Source organism: Cryptotermes secundus, unplaced genomic scaffold (genome assembly GCF_002891405.2).
Source record: "Cryptotermes secundus unplaced genomic scaffold, Csec_1.0 scaffold99, whole genome shotgun sequence".
In the NCBI taxonomy this organism is placed as follows: Eukaryota; Metazoa; Arthropoda; class Insecta; order Blattodea; family Kalotermitidae; genus Cryptotermes; species Cryptotermes secundus.
Genome location: NW_019725842.1, coordinates 1,751,289 through 1,774,588, shown reverse-complemented (window position 1 = coordinate 1,774,588; position 23,300 = coordinate 1,751,289). Strand labels below are relative to the sequence as shown.

General features: G+C 38.9%; 1 protein-coding gene across 2 annotated transcripts in view; it reads right to left on the bottom strand.

Annotated features, from left to right (window-relative positions):
• Positions 1-23,300, bottom strand: part of LOC111863639 (zwei Ig domain protein zig-8) — a 283,000-nt gene that overhangs the window by 4,939 nt on the left and 254,761 nt on the right. The window lies entirely within an intron of this gene.

The window sequence follows — 23,300 nt, the reverse complement described above, 5'->3', positions numbered from 1 at the left end:
ATTCTGACAAAGGTTGAGAACCTTTGAACTAAATATTCCTCTCTATAACAAGATGCTAATAAATAAACTAATATGAACTTCATTAAACCCATTGACTAGTCATTGAATATTACATAATTTAAAAATTTTTACTTGGTAGTAAGATATTTTTGTTAGGCACAAATTTCAAAGAACACAAACGGAAATAGCACGTTTTAACGTACTTTCCTATATATTAAATTGATAGGTTGAAGAAGAGTAATCTTATGTAGCACAGAATGACATTTGTGCCCTTTCTATTCAGCAGATGAAGTGCAAGATTTCACCATCTTCCATTGCTGAAACGTCTATAGTAATTTCAGAAAAATGTATCCCAGTTTTGCGGTTAATTAATTTGAAAAGAGGTGGTCCGATGTTATAGTCAATGAAATGTTAGCTCTTTTAGTTCAGTGTAGACCACAAAGGCGTGTAATAGGAACGAAAGCTAAATTCAAATAATTCCACAAGAAGAAGTTAACAAAATTTATATCCGCCATTTGTCACAGATACACACATGGGGTTTTAGTTCCTATAATATTTATAAATATGAGGCAGGTTTTCACTATTGCAATAATGAAAAATTATACAAAAATTTACAGTTTAACGTTACTTATGTTGATTTTGATGACTCAGTTCCAATTAGTGCAGAGGTCAAGACTATATGGATCCATACATCTACTCCCCCATACGCCTTCATGTTCTATTGCGTAATTAATTAAGCACGGGGACAATATTACCTTTACGTTATTAATATTTCAAGAGTGTAATACTAATATTGTATGCATTGTCATCTTTGTCCTTCACCCGCCGTATCCCCGGTAACCAGCGAACTGAATGCTAGCTATTATGATTCCAGTCCCTTGGATGTAGCCTAGAGCTCGGCTGGTTTCTGAATATTGTTGTAACCTGTAGTTTTTGTGTAGTTATTTCTAAAATCTCACAGTGAAGTGGAAACATTGAAAGGAGAACATCCTGATACGAGTATTCTAGAGGGTCAGAGTGGATGGAGTACGACTCTAAATTCGCTACCTGACTCACAAGGGCAGTAACGTGCCTCATACTGCAATGGTGCGCCATCAAGCAACTCTCTGCCTTCCACCTGCTTTTGTTATATTTCTCATTACGAGCGGTACAGTTATTGTCAATTATTGTGCGGATTAAAGGTACAGAAAAAGTGACTCGCATTTGCTTTTAATTTATACGCACTCAGTTTTCAATTAAAGATTTCGAAGATCTTAAAATAAATAATAATAACATGTGTGTATATTTGTTACCGTAATTATGGCTTCTACGTCTCTATTTTCAGAAGTCTCACATTCTGATTGTGACTTAAGATATATCGGTCCCGAAGTTATAAGGTAGTAGGGTAATTCAGTGAAAAACAAGCATGATTCATAATGTGTCAGGCCATTTCCTTGATTTATTTTAATTTTTCAATCCTTTGATCAGCCGTTTACGTGTATCTTATCGATGGTGGCCTGGGGTTTCACAGAGGTTATTGCTGGCTCTTCATGTGCTACTAACATTGCTGTATCATCGGCGAAGTAGCAGATCCTGTGTTGTCGAGAGGGTTTGGGCAATTTGTTTTGAATTTAATAAAAATATAATGTACAAATTGCATCACCAAGCGAAAGCTGTAGAATAGAGCAACATTCCAACTTGGTGCCTTGTGGTATCCTTAATATTTTTTATTAAACATAAATTACTTGTGTATGTGCCACTCAGCAGGGGGTAGATATTTGATATCGCGGAACGCAATACGTATCCTGCTAATAGTTTGCGGAAATATATGTTTACCGTCTTTATGTTTGGTTTTAATGCCCATTACAAATTAGTATACAGGCTCAGGCTTCATAAAACCTAGTAGAAGGCACAAAAAAAAATTGTTATTAGGACAGTAGCAACAAATTTATGGCCCCTAAAACCGATTGCAGAATAAACACAGTGCAGCACATTGGTCCAAACAAGAATTGTGGAGCCACAACAACCGGTCGTTACCATGCAGCGGTCAGTGCAGATGACTGTCCAAGCAAGAATGGAATGTCATGCCATAGCCAATCGAAAATTTCGCAGCAATTGAGGAAATGTGTTTTCTACGCAGTCAGTGCCGAGATGTTATAAGCAGGACAATTTTGGAACTGTACCTAGTTAATAACCACTGAGATTCAGATATCACGAGATGCTGCTGCGAGAAGACGATAGCTGATGCCGGGGACATTTCGGAAATCCAGAGGAAGAGAAAGGGCCGCCGTTTTAGGCCGCTACTGAGCAACGGCTACTGAATGGTGTAACAGATTGAGAAGACTTTGTATGTCCTACAGTGCTTTGTGAAGAGTGTATAACAGTGAAAGCAGCCTCATTACTTGTAGTTATGAGTTGTGAGAGTTCAAGAAAACCGATTTTCAATTTAATCCCCTATATCGTAACTGAAATCATGATAATACCGTGTTCACTATTACGAGAATTAGGACTTTCTTAAGTTGTTTCGATTCATTAAAGTATTCTGTTGTTTATTTAAACTGAAAATGAGATTTTATTCAGTGGCAGTGATACTACAATAAGACACAAGACAAATAACACACACCACTTAAAATAACTCACCACACTCAAACAAAACATAGCACACAAAACTACAAAAGCAATAAAGGACACTCTACACACAATGAATGAAATGTAAATAAGATTACAACTACAATTAAATAAATTGATATTAATAAAAATAAGTATACTATACACTGAACAGTAACAGTAATGGAATACACAGTGTCATGAATTGATACAAACACATTTTGCCGTGACCTTCCTTTCATTCCAATTCACTGCACTTACGTAACCTTCACATCCTTACCAAAATTCACTGCATTTTTGGATGATTTCTCCCACACTTTCACTTTCCCTTATTTATCACTTTCCTAACCCTTTTCCTAATATTACTTGATTTACACGAGAGAGTCCCTAAAGCATCTTCAGGCAGTTTGTTCCATACTTGGATAGTCCTATTTACAAAGGAACCTTTTCCGATATCTGGCCTTTGCTTTCTGCTCCTAATTTTCCTATCATGATCGACCATGCTCAAATAATATGGTCCTTGTACTCTATTATCTATAGCCTTCCAAGCTGGTTCTCCAGTGTACGTTTGAAGACAGTACATATGCGAGATTTCTTTCTGCGTTCTTTCAAGGTTTCTTTAATCGAATCTGTTCTATGATGTGCAAATTTAGCCACCAAGTTTTGCACCCGGTCTAGTGCATTTATGTGTCCCTTCCGATAAGGATCCCAGCACGCCGCTTCATATTCAAGACTCGGAAGCACTAGTTAAGTGCAGGCTAAACTTTTAGTGTTACTATTTCCCTTTGGTAAGAAAACGTATTGTAAAATGAAGTGCTCTCCAAGCTTTCTTCATCGTGCAAGTAACTTGTCAACCCAACTTAAATCGTTGCGTAAAATTATTCCCAAGTATTTACAACTGCTCATTTCCGGAATTACTATGCCCCGTAACGAATTGTTCAGTGGTTCCGTTACTCAGGCTCTCGTGAATCAAACTGCCTTGCTTTTGGTAGGATTAATTACCATCGCATTTTCAACCGCCCACTCCCCCGGCCTGTTCAGATCTATTTGCAAATTTCCATATCTTCATTTTTTGTAATTTTCCTAAATATTATACAGTAATCTGCTAAAAGTCTTAATAGTTGACTCAACATTTTCTCAAATATATTTACGTACTCGAGGCACAGAAGCTGACCCAGTGCACTTGCTTCCGGTACTCCTGACGGTACTCTGACTTCCTCCGGTAACTGCCCTCCTACTCTAACTCTCTGTGTACGTACGCGAGGAACAGCAGTGGACCCAGTACACTCTCTTCCGGAACTCCTGACGGTACTCTGACTTTCTCCGATTATTGCTCTCCTATTTAACTCCCTATGTACCACCAAAAAGAATTCCCTTATCCACACAACTACCTTCGAGTCCACTCAACGAGGCCGCAATTTTCATAAGCAGCCAATCATGGGAAACTAAATCGAAATATGTAAGATTTGAGGCTTTCACGGCGGTGACTATGAAGAAAGCAGTCTTCTGGGATTTGGCACCGTGTATATGTGGTGTTAACCGACGTTTCGGAGGAACGTATCGCCTCCATCTTCAGGGTAGAAGAAAAATATAAGAAATCTCTGCTGTCATATAGCTGTGTATATTTCCAACACAGTCTGCTTTTACCGTTTCTCATGGTCTCTTCGCTTGCAGATTTCTTATATTTTTCTTCTACCCTGAAGATGGAGGCGATACGTTCCTCCGAAACGTCGGTTAACACCACATATACACGGTGCCAAATCCCAGAAGACTGCTTTCTTAAATCTAAATACTTCGCAAAAACTAATACAGTAGTTTAAACTGGCGGGTCTGTAATTTGGGACCATTGGTCGGTCATCCCTACTGTAAATAGGACCCACTATGGCCTTTTTCCAGTCACTTGCGATAGTGGCATTATTAATTGTTATATCCAATATTATTACTTTGATTATTGGTAATTATTAGTAATTAATTAATAAATTGGAATTATTAGAGTATAACAGAAACTCGTGTGTAACCGTCGGGGTTACAGCTTCTCGGTGTCATATTTTCTTTGCATGAAATTAATTCAATTTACTGAAGCACATTGCTGAGCATCTTTGTCCCTTCTCATGCTGAAGTTCTTGCACTACTAAACGAATATTGGTGGAATTTCTTGATTTCATTTGCGTCTCTAATAACAAGCAAATTAAAAACTTGCTCTTAATTAGAAGTTCGAAAATTATTTCATTGATTTCTTAAATAACTGAACTACAGGAATGTCCTGCCACGTGTTAGAGATTAGACAGGTGGTTTAAAATAATAAGTGGATTATTTAATATTTTTTTTTCTTGGCACTACAGCCCCAGTGGGCCTAGGCCTACCTCCATGAACTTCTCCGTTCACTTCGGTTTTTCTAGATCTTACACTTTCGGTAGGACTCCTTGGGCGGGAGATCAGCTCGTCGCAAGGCCTCTACCTGTACACAAACACAGAAAAACGCACACACAAACTAAACATCCATGCCTTGAGTGGGATTCGAACCCACGGTCCCGGTTTCCAAGCGAGGGAAGACAGTACATGCCTTAGACCGCTCGACTACCGTGACCGGCTATTTAATATTTACAAGTCGTAATTACAGGTAACTGTAACCGTTTCACAGATTCACACTACGAGTCACAGCAGCACAAGTCAGAATCAAAGTTTCTTTATCAATTGAGCTTTACCGCTAATCAATTCGTCTTGGAGACAAGTTCCTCGAGACCCACGGCAAGAGATTTTATCAACTGAACCCTTGCGGTCTCAGTCAGATTTAGGGTCAGAGTTACTTCACGACTGGCGGATTATCACCAATCAGTCTGTTTTGGAGTCAAGCTCCTTGAGACCCACGACCACTACTATTTCAGTTGAACATTTGTGATTATAGTCCTTATGTAAGATTCTCTCTGATGAGGGGATGGGTTTGTCGTTTACAACGGCTGCTGGTCCTCGCCAGCGCAGTGGTTCTCGAGTCCAAGCTTCATGACCATATTTTACTGTCTCTGATTTGAAACTCTCCCAAACTTGGTGGGCAGGTCCCCGTATTTATATCCCCCAGTAACAAGGTGGCCCAGTTATACTCCTTGGCACTGACTTCCCGTTTCGTCACCTCCTACGACTCTCAGGGTTACAGTGGAAGTATTCGAACCAGCATCCGCGCGGGATAACCTTGCACCTCTTAGATAACTATGTTTATAACATGTTGACAAGGACCGAGTATAAAATATCGTTTCTCTGTTGCAATGCAATAGGTTCCGTGGGAACATGCGTTACTTAGTAACGGCTGTTGTATTGTCGCTTATTTCACGGCCTTTGTCTGGTAAAGGGTCTACAAGCCACAATATGTTAACTAAATTTAAGTCCCAATTGAAGAGAAACGTAATTTGCTTTGGCTACACTGTACATTTATTTGTAACCGCGCTAAGACACTTCAGTTGCATATCTGTAGGTATCGGAGTATTCAAAGGCCGCGCCATAGCTCAAGCGTTTAGTCGCTGGCTTCCCACAACTGCGGCCCGGGTTCGAGCCCGGATATTGTCACGTACGATTTGTTGTGGACAAAGTGGCGCTGGGGCAGGATTTCTCCGAGTACTTCGGTTTCCCCTCCCAATCTTCATTCGACCAAATTCTCCATCATCATAATAACCCGGGGCAGGTACAATAGGCCAATCAATGGCCGACGTGCTGAATGAACCCAGCTGGACTCCACCCCCCACACTGCAAATTAAAAAAATATCGGAGTATTCGTTGCGAAAACCTTTGGGTACATTCATATGTGCACCGTTCTTGTAGAATGCTTAAAAGATACAAGGAACTTTTCTTCAAAATATTCGAGGTACAATAAAAATAATTATGTTTTATATATTATATTATACTATTACCACATTTATAGTTTTAGTGCGTAGGCTAGGTCGCTTCTTTCACGTACCGTATCCTATTAATTTTATTACACAAAAAGAACTCCGCGATTTTAGTACGCAAGCGAACTATACCGGCCGAGCGATCGCTGCTTTTCGGCGAAATTTAGTGCCAACTTTTTGCGGGTAGAGGGTGTCACGCGGTCAGCGCAAAGGATCTCCACACATATTAATACGTAGGTAAGTCAATAAGTAAGTTACAAATGGATATAGAACTTAAACAAATAAGAAAACTAAGTTGAAAAATCCTTTTATTTCTCAACATAATCTCCCTGTACACTGAGGCACTTGTCCCATCGTTTGACAAGCCCCTGAAAACCAGCAGCATAAAATTCTTTGGGCTGCTGTCGGAACCAGGCTGTGACTTCCCTTTCTACAGCTTCATCGTCGGGAAAAATGTTCAGCCGAAAGTTAAGGTTTTAGAGGGCCGAACAAATGGAAGTCGCTTGGAGCAAGGTCACCTGTGACAATTCGGTCTAGCATATCGTGTCCTTCATCGTGGTAGCGGTTGAGATGCTGTAATATCAGACCCATTCTTTGCATTTTGTGTTGTGGGGTCAGCATGCGCGGCACCCATCGTGCACAAACTTTGTGAAAACCTAACCTGTCGTGCATTATGAAGTTGGTCATGCTGTGTGAACAACCAGTAGCAGTGGTTATAGTGTCTATGGTTACCCTTCTGTAGGGAAGTCATCACCTGGTTTCGACAGCAACCCAAGGAATTTTATGTTGCTGGTCTTCAGGGGCTTGTGAAACGATGGGACGGGTACCTCAATGTACAGGGAGATTATGTTGAAAAAAAAAAGCATTTTTCAAATCAGTACTCTTATTTGTTTTTCTATATCCATTTGTAACTTACTTATTGACTTACCCTCGTGCATTTCGAAGACCTAATTTATTAATATTCTCAAATAACATGAATCTATAATACCATTACCGTAGGGTGTATAACGTGCCATTTAAATGAAAACTGTTTCCTCTGCTCCTTCCAGTGACCTTAGAAGGGCTGTTCCCGAAAATTCCAAGAAAAACAGTGCTCACTTTGTATATCTAGTTCTTTGTACTTTTCTCCAAGTATAATTAGAATGATCAAATCAAGGAGGATCAGGTTAGCAGGGCATGTAGCACGAATGGGGGAGATGAGGAATTCGTATATGATATTTGTGGGAAAACCAGAAGGAAGCAGACCACTGGGAAGACCAAGGCGTAGGTGGGTGGAAAATATTAAAATAGTTCTGAGAGAGATAGAATGGGTTGGTATTGATTGGATTGATCTAGCTTAGGATAGGGACCAGTGGAGGGTTCTTGTGAACACGGTAATGAGCCTTCGGGTTCCATAAAATCTGAGAAATTATTGAATAGCTGCACATTTGGGTTCTCAAGAAGGGCTCAGCTCCATATGTAAGTAAGTTCCCACAGAACTAATCTTATATAGTCATTATACTTAGACCTTAAATGTGAAGAAAAGACATCTCATTACACAAAGCCCTTAGTTAATCTCTTCCTTTCGTAATGATATTTTCATCAAACACTTTTCTAGTGAACCCATACAATTTTCACTTTATAATGCTTTACTATAGACTAAGAAATAAGAAGGCAAGTCTTTGACATTAATTTTATGTGAATGGAAGACTTTAAAAATATTGCACTTGTTAATTTCTGCACAAGTGAATTGCAAATAATTTTCAGGCGATTACAGCTACAAGCCTAGCAATGACCGGACAGCGGTGTCGTTCAGGCAGTGCTGTGGGGAGCCGTGATTACATTAATTTAAGCTTGCCAACAATATCCAGTCATTTTCACCGGTATAACATAAACAAACCACTACATTTCCGTAAAATGTTATTAAAACTATACCTCTATACGTAATATCCAACACTATTAGCTTCTTCAATCAACTGCCACAGTAGCATGAATGAAATTACCGTTTAACGAAATATTTGGCTTGGAAATTCCAGTGTTGGATAGACCTTTGGCAAAATTAATATTCCAGTTCATGTAACAACGAAGAAGAATAGGAAAGTGAAGGAAAAGTAATTTAATTATAATGCTTGAATTCTATACGGCAGTTGTATGTCAAAAAAGAGACTGTACAATGGAAGGGATATATCAGTAACTCCGAGCTCATAATGAGTTGCTATTCATTTATGAAGCCAATGAATTTCCTGTTTTATGAGGCCTCAAAAGCACATCCCTTACAGACCTTCCTGGGCCCTATCCCAGGCCTGCAGGATGTTACCGCACTTTCTCATTCTATCCTTCTACATGCATTTTAATATATTACAATATGCTTTGTCTCCATCTTGCTATAAAATAATAATATTTATAATAATATTTGCTAGGTTAATACAATGAGTGTGGGGGCATGCGGTAGCGTAGTTGGTCGAGGCACTATGCTACAAGTCAGATAATTGCGGGTTCGAGTCCTGATAAGGTGGATTTTTTCAATTAACCTAGTTCTTCCAGCAGCATTATGGCCCTTGGTTGAACTCAGCCTCTAACAGAGAGAAAGTACCACGTATCTTCCTGTGGGGTAAAGGACGAACGGCTCGTAAGGCTTACAACATTACCGCCACTCTGAGCCGATTATCTAGAGAGAATGTGGGAGACTCAACGTCTCACAACGCTATGGGCCTTCAGGGCCTGTTACAGGGACAACTTTACATCTATACACTTGCAGTTATATTCCTTATGTAACTTCATCTCTGACGAGAGGATAAGTCTGTCGTTTACAATTGCTGCTGAGCCTCGCCAGCCCAGTCATCCTCAGGTCCGAGCGCCGCGAGAGTCATGACCATATTTTACAGTCTCAGATTCGAGACTCTCCCAACCTGGAGGACCAAGCCCCGTTTTTATATCCCCCAGGAAGAAGGTGGCCCGGTTATACACCCAGGCACTGGGTTCACCTTTCGTCGCCTCCTGCTACTCGCAGGGATAATGTGAAAGAATTAGATTCCACCTTCACGCAAGATACTGACTTAAATTATCGAATAAACTCCATTTTATAACTACAGATGAACCGAAGAGAGGCCACCGCCTCGACGGGTTGCATTCTGCTCTTCGTGAATATGTTGTCTCGGAAACAGTGTATTCATTCCAAAGCAACGTTCTCGTTTCTGTTAGCTTTCAGTTTCCATATCCTCGGAAACCGTATAAATGTCCAGATGGTTTCCAAGAATCAATGTCTCAGTGGCAACGTGTGTGACAATTCGTTTCCTAGAAGCGGCTCATATTTCACAATATACTTACTTTTCTCTCTTTACTTATATACGAACTCCTTTACGATCATCAATTAAAGTTTCTATGTTTCTCATTCTGGTATCTATATCATCATACAGCAAATTAACATCAACATAAGAGCAACAGCTGTGTTCCATTTAATTTCAGTCTACCTGGTTTTCCTGGGCTTTCCTAATGGCATATTCTAAAGCAAAGTTGAAAAGCAGTAGCCACAAAGCATCTCCTTGTTTTATACCATTCAGGATAGGAAATTTATCAGACAAATGTTTACCTTTACGGACTTCACTATACGTTTCCTTTAAACAATTTTTAATTAGCCTAACTAATTTCAAGGTACTCCAAACTCTATGAGAATACTCTAAGATACTTCCCTCCTATCTGAATCATAGGCTTCTTGTAGTCTACGATTAGCTGATGTACTGTCTAACTGAAATCCCAATTATTCTCCAAATCCTGACGAATGCAAAAGATCTGATCCGTAGTTGATCCGTTACGTCGAAACCCACAGTGATGATCCCCAATTATTTTATCTATATATGGACTTAACCTTCAGAGAAGAATATTGGATAAAACTTTGTATGAAGTTGATAGCAGTGATATCCTTCGATAATTTCTACAGTCAGTTTTATAACCCTTCTTGTGAACTGGTTTAATAATAGATTCCTTCCACTGATCACGCAATTTTTACTTATGCCAAATAGAAGTAGTTAGCTTATGGAGCTTAGAACGTAATATTTCACCTCCTACTCGAATAAGTTCTGCCAGAATTTTATCACTACCTGCCGATTTATAAATTTTTCCATTTTGCAATAACACTTTCAACCTCAAAACGCTAGGATCGGGTACTAACGACATAGCTGTATGTATTTCTATCTGCCCAACATCACTAACCCTATTTACATTCAATAACTGAGAGAAGCAGTTCCTCCACCTTTTCAAAATGTTGTGGGAATCTGCAAGCAGATTACCATTCTCATCCTTCATTAAGATACTGCTAGGCTGATAACCCATCTTAATGTCATTTATTCCTCTATACAGGTCTCTAATGTTCTTGTTCTTACCGTTCGTTCCAAGCTCATTAATATTGTCTTTCAGATATTCTCTTATATTTATTCTTGAAATGCCTGCTGCTTTCGTATCTTTTATTATTCAGATTATCCCCATTTATTTCACTTGGATCCCACAACCAGCGCAGTTTGGTTTGTTTCCCTTGATATAATAGACGACCATCTTTCGTCGTACAATGGTTTATGCTTTTTCAATTTATAATAACCTAGCTCCTCTTTGACTGAAATAAATTTTATTCCAATAGTTTCCCAATTTATATTAATGTCCGCATCAGAACTAAGTTTTCCAATTCTGTGAACCTATTTGAGATATCAACACAATACTGTTCTTTACTTTCTATCTTGTTTACTTTCTTGGGATTCCATTTCTAAATACGAAATATGTGCATTGTTTGTTTATTTACTGCCAGTCTCTACCTAATTTTGGCATCATCAGATAGTAGTCAGTATTGCAATCTGCTGCTCTGAACCATCGGGAATCAAGTATCCTTAAACGCCCATTTCTATCTATGAAAATATGGTCATATAATTGTGAGTCTATCCATCAATAGATGGCTAGCAAACTCATGTATATTACGAGATTGGGACAGTGTACTTTTAATGGTCATATTTTTTCGACGTGTCCAAGTTTACTCCGCTAACTCCATTATCATTTATAATTAAGGAAATATTTAGTCAAGAAAAATGACATACTTGTCCAGGATAGATACATTACACATAATTGACACCCACCTGGACACTTAAAATCAAATATTCAAAGTTTTATATCAGGTATACACCAGACCGCGGAAAAATTTTTCAAAAGCACACATAAATACGGCACGCAACAAATACACCCGCAGCCTTGATTCGCATATCAACCACGACCACACACAAGTACAATACAAATCTTATTAATGCATATTTCCACGCCAGAACAGTACCATAGACAAGAGCACATATCGTAGTACATTTCAGCACGCAAACACAACGGAAGTGCACCAGGGATAACAAATTACAACGAAGTATAAAAATGTCATTCGCTTTTATCATATTAGGGTTTTGGCTCTAATTTTCCTTATTAATTATTTAATTTTGAATCTTCTATTAATTATAACGGTTTGTGGAATCTAACTTTGTATGAACCTACTGAGCGAAATATACCGTCAGTGAGTGAATATATAAGTGTAATCGTTACTGCATGGAGTTCGTGTCTCATGGGACTTAAACAAAAGCAAAGAAATGACCGGAACATCACTTTTGCATTACACGCCCCTCCACATCGAGATAGCTGAAGTGTTTTCTTCTTCTTGAGGGCTTTCGGCCAATGTTCCGTAAATGCTGTAAGTGTAATTTATTTAATTATTCATGCTACATGTCATTTTACCTAATTCTAGCGGCAAAAAGTACTAAATTATGAATCTGTTTATGCCATGACGGCCACTATGTTTTGTAACGTAAGTGTGTGCAGTTCAGTGAAGTTCACTGATTATCTATGATCTGGGTGAGCGTATTGTCTCTAGTAAGCCAAACAAAAAACCTGCAAGACGCAGAGCGCCCACACACACACACACACACACACACACACATAATATGATCGCTTCAAATTTGTTATTACTTCATCTCTTCTGTACTCAAACGCATGTTCCTCAATATATTGTCTCAATTATTCTTCAGGTTACGTATTAGAGTAAGTAGACTGAACTTAAAGGTCTGTTTTGGATTTTATAAGAAGTTTGCTCCCTCCCACCTCTCCAACGACTTAGCCACAGCTTCCAGCACCTCGCCCCACATAGGTTCACAAATTAATTCTACTGTAGACACAACTCTTGGGCCTTCATCACTAAGCTGATCCAACTAACTTTTGCTTGAAAACATATTTTCGTGTCTCCCTGCATAATAATTTGGTATTAAGCGGAAAATTCTTCACAAATGCGGTCGTGGTTCTCTGTAACGAAGTTTTGTTTGAATTTAATAATAGAAATTCGTCAGTAATTAGGCCCATAAACAGAGACTTCCTTCAGAAGCAGATAATAGTCCACATGACTAAATAATTCTCACCAATGTAAGGAACCGAAAAGTTAATGTTTGTGTTCACAGGAAGAATCATATTGAGCCATATGAACCCAATCTACTTCATCCATCGTAACTATTTTTAAGATTCGTTTTAACATTATCCTTTCATTTAGGTGTAAGTTTTCCAAATGGTCTCCTCCCTTTTCGTTTCGTCAACTAAGAATTTGTATCATCCCACCCCATTTATATAATTTATCCTAGTACTACCAGATGGAAAATGTATATTGTGAAGCTCCGCATTATAAGTACTTTTCCGATTAGCAGTTACGTACTGAATCTCAGGATCACTTGAATGCCAAATGATAATTACATTCTCTGGACAATCGGCTCACAAATGGCCATGAGGTTGTCAGTTGAACGCGCTAGCCGACTTTTACTCCCAGGATGATCCGTGATATTCTTTTCTGTTAGAGGCTGGGTCGATTTCAGAGCCATAGTGGGGCTGGAAGGATTAGGCCAATTGAAATATGCGACCTCATCGGGAATCAAATATGCGAACTTTTAGCACAGTTTCTCAACCAACTACGCTACCCCTGCCTCATATGTTCTCCTATAGACAATGTTCCGAGGACTTGGTTCTGAGACACCTGCATCCGGAGGGTAGCCAGTGGCAGTCTGCATTATATTGGTAAATCATATTAAGATTGATCTCGAAGGCGTGTGCTGTGAAAGTTCTTTTCCGAGATTAGTGGCTCTGAATAGGGACAAATAATTAACTGGCCTTAGACGTATACACTAAATTAAAATTGATTTGAAAATTATAACGTTAAGATTCAACGCCTTCTAAAAGAAGTTATCGAAGGAAAGATAGAGGGGCGGATAGAAGTGACAAGAAGATGAGGAAGAAGACGTAAGAAGATGCTGGATGACCTTGGGGACAGAAGACGATACTGTCATTTGAAGGAGAAAGCTCTAGATCGCATTAAGTGGAGGAATTGTTTTTGAAGAGACTGTGGACCTGTCGTCTTGGCAGATTACTAATAATGATGATGATGAAGATTCAACTTAAACAGATCTGGCTAAGAACAGGGGACAAGGAAGCCCTCGGGTAGAGTAAAGAAACTTTGTGTTTCATGTAAGTCGGGGAATTTCTTCACCAAGAAAGAAAATGTCACTATCTGAAAATGGAATTTGCTCCGTGAATTTTGAAGCAACATCTCTGAATAACGTACTTGGAGAATCTGTTTTTGGTTTATCTGTCGACATAAGTTCTACTGCCTATCTCCATGACTTAAATTGGAAGTTGGATATGCATCTTAAATCCCAAAGAATTGGTGTCCATGTGCTGCAGGCTCCGTGATATTTACCTGGGTACATTAGGAGAAAGAGGGACTTGGTACTCAGGAATGCAGGCATCAGGTGAAACTGAATCCAGGATTCCCCGTTTAGGAACAAGGGATTTCAATATGTATGCTGCTAAATTCTATAAATGAATACGATATGGAAAGTTGTGTAGTCTGTTGAACGTCAACCAATGTTTCGGAGGAAATTAGGGCCGAAGAATGACGAACCAGGCAAGAAACCAGCACGATGTCTCTGCTTGCCAAACTGCTGTGTGCTCGCTTCTTGCCTGTTTCGTCATTTTTCGGTCCTGAAGATCAAGGCGACATACTCCTCCGAATCGCTCGTCATTTTCAGCAGACTATACGGCATTACATTCCAGAAGATGGCAATATTTATAACCAGTGCTCAGAGAATTTCAAATCCCGTAAATACATATAGCGTATTACGCATATTTTTTTAAAATTATTTACTTTAACTGAAATATGCATCGAAATATATTTATGTATTCTGATTCTCATTTTATTCTGTCATACTATTTTGAACATCGGTTTAATCGGCCTAAGTGTTTTAATGAAAATTGTCTCTAATGTGTGTTCACTCGAGTTGACTCTAATGGGCTACGTACGCTGTACCCGTGGTTGAAGAAATTAGTCAGATAATCTGTGGATCATTCGGAACTAACGGGCGCTGATGAGCCCAGAATTTTAACAAAACAGTCTGAAGACAAGAATATGCATTGAAGAGTACAAGGAGAGAAATTATTTCACCTCCTTCTCAGACCTCTCGTCCTGTAGCAGTCAGCATTCCTGTCTTAGGTATCTCTTTTTCGTGTCCAGGTCTATGTAAACCTTCTTGAAAATGCTTTAAGATTTCATTTCATATTCTCCTTTTGAATATTCTAAATTCCCTACTCACCTTCAATTCCCTAGAACATTTTGTTCTCTGTTTTACGGGGCTTTAGAATTCATAATTATTTATTAGTTAAACGAATGCAAAATCGAAGTTTGCATACGAGACTACATTAGTCTATATCTGAGTTACAAAGCACACAAAAACTCACTAACAGTGACGATACTAATAATCATGGGCAAGATATATTTTGCCTGTGCCTAAGTAAGTCACAAATGGCCGCTTCATAGTCTAAACGGCTAGTCGCTTGCTTCTCACTGCCGCGGCCCGAGTTCGATCCCGGGTTCTGGTGGAGTGGGATTTGTGATGGACAAAATGGCCCTGGGGTGGGTTTTCTCCGAGTACTTCAGTTTCCCCTGTCAATCTTCATTCCACCAAATTCTCCAGCATCATAATCACCCGGGGTAGGCTACAATAGGCCAATCAGTGGCCGCCGTGCCGAGTGGACCCAGTTGGACTCCACCCCCACTAAGAGAATTAAAAAGAAATAGGTCACAGTGAAGACCTAGGTGGGAGTGAACTTGCAGCTCCACGTAATTTTGTCCTCTACTCCTGAAGCAGGTGAGTGGTCATCTTGGCAATCATATTGCCAAGTCTCCAAGGTTACTGGCATCAGGGGCTTCATGAGCTCTAGAACATGTCGAGCCGTCAGTCGTTTCAGAATCCTATCTCAGACCCCATTCTTTAAAGTAAGAAAAGGTTTGAGGAGTAGAATTACACTGGACTCTGTTTCACTGCAATATGAAGGTCTGTACATGGACTCTTTAATCTTTAATATTTCGAATATGACAGGACCATGTCATAAAACATCCTGTATCTTGTATTTTCATGGGAATGTGTAATATTATAATTGTACCACTCAGTCACCAATTTGACATAGGGTTCTTCTTCAGTAGCTGATATCTGTTATCTAGCCACGACAGCGTCGGCTACTGTCAATAGCCAGTAAATTGATTATAATCCCAACCGAACTTCTGCGGAAACAGAGAATCCTTTTATTTTGACCCGCTTACTATGTACATATATTGAAAACTAACATCAATTTTCATGTCTTCCCGATTCTACAATTAAAATTTACTCAAAGATAATTGGTATTATTGAAATAATTCGTCGTATACAAGGACTAAAACATAAAAAGCTGGAACATTGAGAATTACTAATATATTTATTTGACGGCGTTCTGTCAACTTTTTAGGTCATATAACATGAAGTGAAAGATGATTTTAAATGACGTACTGAGAGAAAAGTATTGTGCCATTTAGAGCAGTACTGTCTAATTTCTTGTGAAGGGACTGATGAAATCACGAATAAACCGATTGTATATTTTCCTCTCCCTTTTGGGCAGCAAATCGAATTCGTGTAATGCTTAATACGAATCGGAATTCCTAACCAGCTATGCGTTATGTTCAGTCGACATCGAAGAATAACAATCTAAATGTGTTTCTTTCAATAAAATTCCACAAATTAGGGAAAAATATTGGATACTTTTAGTAAATATTCCCGCAAGGTACCGAGGTTCTTATAAATTTACCCTGCTCCATGGCATTTTTTATTGCTATTTGTGGTGGTACTAAGTCCCTTGTACTGAAGCTACTTCTGGACTATTGTACCAGCTCCAGATGATAGGTGAGGGTGATTGTGGAGCAATTGGTGGAAAGAAGAGTGACAGGAGAAACCGAAGTACTCGGAGAAAAAACCTGCCCAACCGCCATTTTGTCCACCACAAATCCCACTTGACCAGACCCGGGATGGAACCCGGGCCGCCGCGGTCGGAAACCAGCGACTAACGCTTGAGCTATGGCGCAGCCTGTGCCATGGCTTACTCAATATCGAGCAGAGAATACTTCGGACACGATAGTCCACAAATAACGAACCCACTTCCCACAGTACAAGTCCTCTTCACTCAGCGCCGATCACCAAGGAAGCTGAACCCAGGATAAATCATATTAAAACGTGGAATGTTGCAGAAAAGGAAATTATTTGCCTGGCATTACAATTTGAAAGATATTTCTAGTATTTGGGAAATTAGTTTTAGATTTTGAGTCATCATTTATGTTAGTTTTCTAGACTTCACAAGACACGTGAAGGGAGCCTATAGGGGGGTAGGGAGAAAAAGGGTAAGAGCAGCCCCAGCCCGCCTCGTGACATTAAATGGTCTTTCTGAACAATCAGTTCCCTGTTTTAACCGTGATTTAGTGTCTCTCTAGACATGGCAGAAGAGAGATAGCTAACGCGCTTGCGTGCCTGGAATTGCACCTAAAGTTTAATACCGCAGAATTTGCTTCCCAGCCTCGTATATTATTCTTCCTCGGTTGACGTCCAACGCTTTGGGTTTTCCAAGATATAGAGTGCTCTAAGAGAATCCATCCTTTCTTATCTTTTCCTCATTCTACGTTGAACACCTAAGAATAATACGGATCGAACTTATCGGTTATTTAAATGTGTAATGCTATGTCTATGCGCTTAGGAATGAAGATATTACGTAGTTCAGGTTTGCTTAAGGCTTATGATAATTGGTGGAAGTTTCCGCTTCAGATAATGTAACACAGAACAAAGAGTGAAGATAATTTTATCTATAAGCAATTCTAGAATATATAGCATTTCGCTGGATCAGTTTTTTTGAGCAAAGTAAAGTAACAGGAAGTCACAAACCCATGCAACAGAATACTCCTTGAGAAGTTTGTAGTCGATCAGCTAGCCAATTATTTCTACGAGTTCTTTGAAACCTGGACACTGAGTGTAGTATTTACAACAGCTAGCCACTGGACTCTCTCCTAAGTCACCTAAATCTAGGCCACATCCTCACGCTTTATAATGTGGCACGTAAACCCGTCGCTAGGCGGCGACTGTACAGTGGCCGTTTACAGTCAGAGACCTACAAGCAGCAACAGTGCAATGATATTTTCTACGCAGTCCGCTGAACAACAATTCAACAACACCACGGGGAGGGTGTTTTCTGTTCGGTCCATCCTGAAATGTTATGAGCATGACAATTTAGTGGACTGAAGTGAGTAGGTTGGTGAATGAGTGAGTGAGTTTGAGAGTTTCTGAGGCTCAGTGGTTGTGAGCCGTTGCTGTGAGAAGCTGGTAGCTGAGGCCGTGGATATTTCGGGAACCCGGAGTAAGGGGAACGTTCGTCGTTGGAAGCCGTTACAGAGCCACGGCTAATGATGACACAGCGGGCTCAGAAGACTTAAGTATGTGGTCTAGTGAAACGCAGAGTGTGTGAATTGGTGGAACGGTTATAATTACTTGTAATTACGGATCTATAGGAGTCTAATAAATCCTATTACTAATCGAAACTCCTTCTATAGTCAATAAAAATATAACGATATCTTAAGTTCCATTACAGCCATATTCCTCGGTCCATACTTAGTTCTCGAAAGTTGTCTTTTTATTCGTGTTTAATAAGTAAAACCTTATCTACATTACTTTTACCCCACCTGAATTTTACTTACCTCATCCTTCTCAATTTTGTTGACTTCATAATTGCAATAACAGTCTGTGAACAGCAAAATATTTCAAGATTTCTGTGAAGAAATTTTCTTCAGTTCCTTACCCGCTTGTGAATAAGTACTCTAATTGTTCTTATCCATACGTTGTAAAAAGTACTATGATGTGATAGAAAAAGCCTATTTTAAGGGGCAGATACACTTTAAGTGGCGGATCCAAGAATAACTTGCCGTGCTGTCAGTCTTAACTTCTTAAGGATTTGTCTTATTTTATTCATAGGACCTACATAGAATTAGGCTTATATAATTAAACAGGGTGATTGAAAGCTGTATGGCACATGTAGGAGATTCTATGAGAGATACACTGAAACTGAATATGCACACACAAATTTATGAGATTCGCCACTGTTTCAGATTTACAGAGTTTCAGGCTTTGTCTTGCTCCTTTTGTTAGCGTGGCCGGGCATTCATAACGTCACAAGAAGGAACTCATACTTCATTGGTTTATGGTTCACATTAATTCCGACAGAAAAGCAGTGAAAACGGCGAAGCGAGATGGTAGGATTTACTCGTGCGGAATATTTCAATATAGACTTATGTAGTGCTTTTGCGAAGGACATGTTAGAGCCGCATCGAAGGAATAAAGGCATCTGTATCCAGATCGGAGGCAACACAACAGATATGTGGTTGCAACGCTACGCGACAGAAAGAAGAAAAGAGACGCATTCATGACAAAGGCACACGTAGGCCGTGGCAGAAGCAATGGGCAGGATGAGGAGGGATTGTTAGATGCTGTACAAGCCAATACATCGTCTAACTACTCGCTGGGTAGCATATAAATCAGGTCTCTCTCGGAGTGCTCTTTGTCACTTACTGCATGATAACGGTTGTGTTCATATTATGTACAGAGGTCGCAACTCAATATTGGTTATGAACATAACATATACTCCTTTTTTAAATTTCCATACCAAATTACCTCTTTACGAATCTTCTAAAGATTCGTTACGGGTTTTTGATAATGCTGTATATTTTCTGTTTTCATATTTGCCTACATACAATTTTAAAGTTAAAAACTGATTTTATTTCTTGGAAATGAACTCGTAAATTGGTCATTTCTAGAATCACTCTAAACTATGGTTTCATATAGACCCGTGCTGAGTAATGACTAAACAACACTTGTTGCTATAAAACAGTTTCCTAACACACACCAATGGACTATCTTGGAAGTGGTATTCTCTAAGCGGTTCGTGCGACAGCTGCGTATACCACAATAAAAACTACTGGAAGCTGTGTCTTCCATGTGGTCCGTGTCAATTTGTTATAAGCAGGACAAGACTAGATTTTAGTCATTTGTGAGACATTCGTCGGCCAGTAAGGATGCGAACATGGAAGTTGAGGAAGCATCGAAAGCCGGAACCAGGTTACTACCGCTGAAGATACAACAGACTGAAAGAAACTTGGTGCTTGCTGTAGTGAACTGCTGTGTGTGTGAATCAGTGATAAAGCTGTTGTCGCTTTCAGTGAGGATTTGTAAGTGTTCAGTAATTACAATTACCAATCCAAATCCCGTCTATAGTCACTTATCACTTGACGGTATTAACAAAAATTCTACACATTTACTGGGATCAAAATTGTATCAACAATACTCAAAATATATCACGAGAATGTAAGAAAATGGTGTGCATTGTAGACGATTTTAGGTTTGTATTGATGTCAGTGCTAATTCGGACAGGGACGACTTATGTTGTAGTGTAGTCCGTGCTGCCAGTCTTTAGGAGATTTCACTCCCCAACAAACTGCCTGCCAGTTTTGTGGTGCATGGCATGAGTTACTGAGCATTGCCTCCGCTCTGAACTTGGAGGCAGTAACAGTCTCCAGTATATTTGTAATGCATCCTACAACTTCAGAGTTCCAAAAACAGTTAATATTGTGTCAAGCAGCAGACTAGTTGCTTAATTTGCAAAGTTGACTTCAGTACATTTTTACGTGATACGTAAGATATTTCTGAGACAGTGTCAGGCTAGTAAGATACATCGGGATAAGACGTTACAAAATATGGTACAAATATTCAATTTTGTGACATACCTGATGTCATGGTACGGCACTCTAAATTCGCCAGTAAATTAAGCACGTATTTCAAGGGTAGATTTAAATTTCTAAATTTTAAAGCTCTCCATTTATGGATCAGTTTAGGAACACTTGACAAATAACTACCAAACATTCCTAATTTCCTGGCATAGTCATAGCGTTGTATGATGAAATAAGTTTTGTAACTAAATAAATTTATCCTACCGTAACCATATATAGGCCATTGTCCACATTGTTCCATTTTCTCCCAGTAATTTATGAGGTTTTTTTTTTGCCAACGTCAATACACATACAACTGTGTCACTGATCAAACATTCCTAGCTGCCTCAATTGTGGTTGATAATGACAATAATTTTATATATTTTAACTCGTTAGTTTACATAAATAAAAAGTAGTTGCTTATTAAATGTGTGTTGTGTTTGCATGGACTTCAGCTGTCAGTGAGTAACACACAATGACGTACATGAAAAAATATTTTGATTGAAAGAAATTAACAAATATTTGTGAAATTCTCTAAAAGAATAATGGGTACTTAGTGAAATATTCTGTTGCGATCCTGTTTATTTTCCTATGTCATTGGTTATAGACTTTTGTCTATATTTTCTGTAAATGTGTATAATCACATTTGCTACTAAAGTTCANTATAAATGAATTTAGTTGATGCATGTAAATTATTTTTAATGTACAGCAATTTTAGATATATTTCGAAGATAAGTTACAGACTACCCTTCGTGTACATACATTGAGATTGAAAACAAAACCAATGAGAATGTTATTACTTTAGACATGCTAATGGCATAGAGATATACCGGATGTATATCTGGAGTCTTTCTTATAACGAGGAATGTTGACTACCTACTCACACCTGTGGTTTCTTACATCATGTCATATAGCGAACTTCACTGTACAAAGGATAAAATTTGGGGCAATCGCAACAAATAATGAACAAGAAACAAATAGATACTACTGTGACAACATTTGTTCTTACTCTTTGTGCTAATACCCTTTAAAAAACAGGGCAGACAGAATAGCTGAGCACAGCAATGACTTTCACTACGAGATCTGCATGTTCACTCACTCACTCACTCACTCACTCACTCACTCACTCACTCACTCACTCACTCACTCACTCACTCACTCACTCACTCACTCACTCACTCACTCACTCACTCACTCACTCACTCACTCACTCACTCACTCACTCACTCATAGAGCTGAGACCATCTTGAGAAGCTGACAATTATGCAGCTACTCAAAAACTTCCCAGGATTTTATGGAACCCGAAGGTTCATTAGTGTTGACAAGAGACCTTCACTGGTCCTTATCCTGAGCCAGATCTATCAAATCCATACCATGCCATCCTATCTCTCTAAGATCCATTTTCAGACTAACATTAATATTACTACATCTACATCACGAGCCTCCAATGACAGTTTATTATATATACACGAAATATAGAATACTCCAATTTGTCCGTGGGAAGGCAATAAAATCACAAAAACCAACGACCGACTCGAAGATGTAAAGCATCAATCGAAGAATTTTATTCTTGTACTATATTGTATTGTGCTATAACTTTAGTTTCATAATCTAATTCATTGTATTTTACGCCAAATATTTTAATATAATTAACATTTTTGTATCCAATTTATTAGTACTGCAGTTCAGTGGTTGTATATATGTTGGCCATGTATTTTCCTGATAATGGCTTTTAAAAACCGAAACATGTAGCAGAGCCAGACTAGACACTGACCTTGATATATTTGTGTTGTGACGGTTTTAATAGAGAAGTTGTATATTATAACACAACAGGATGCATGAAATGAAAAAAAAAATTCATTTTATTATTGTTCACCCACCTACGTCTTGGTCTTCGTAAGTGGTCTCTTTCCATATGGCTTTCCCAGCAATATTCTATATGCATTCCTCTTCTCTCCCATTCGTGTTACATGTCCTTACTATCTCATCCTCCTTGGCTTGATCATTCTAACTATACTTGGAGAAGAATACAAGTCATGAAGTTCCTCATTTTGTAGTTTTCTCCAAACTCCTGTCACTTCATTTCTCTTCGGTCCAAATATTCTCAACACCCTGTTCTCAAACACCCTCAGTCTATGTTCCTCCCTTAAAGTCAGAGACCAAGTTTCGCATCCATACAGAACCACAGGCAAAAGTATAATTTTCTAATTTATATGTTTATGGACAGCAGACGAGAAGACAACAGGCTCTGGACTGAATGGTAACAAGCATTACTCGAGTTAAATCTCCTTTTAATTTCCTCCTGAATCAGGTTTCGATTTGTTGTAGTCTTTCCCAAATACCTGAACTGTGCCACATATTAAAAACATGTTACCTATCTATATGTCCTCATTTTGCCCTGCGCGTTGGTGACGAGAAAGCAAAATATGCTTATTTCAACCTCAAATCTTACAACATGTACTTAGTTTTCTCTGTGTTTACTTCTAGACCAAACCCATTACTAACTTCGATTAAAGTTTGTGTGTTTTTCTTGATCGTATCTGTATTATCAGGCAGTAATCTGCATATATACATAATATCAAATTTTAATATCCCAGTCCACGTATAAACAACCTGAGTGGGATACCCAGAACAACGTGCTCAGTCTTCACACTTTTAATAGGAAGTTCAAAAATACCAGGTCGACCTATATTCTGAAGAAAGAT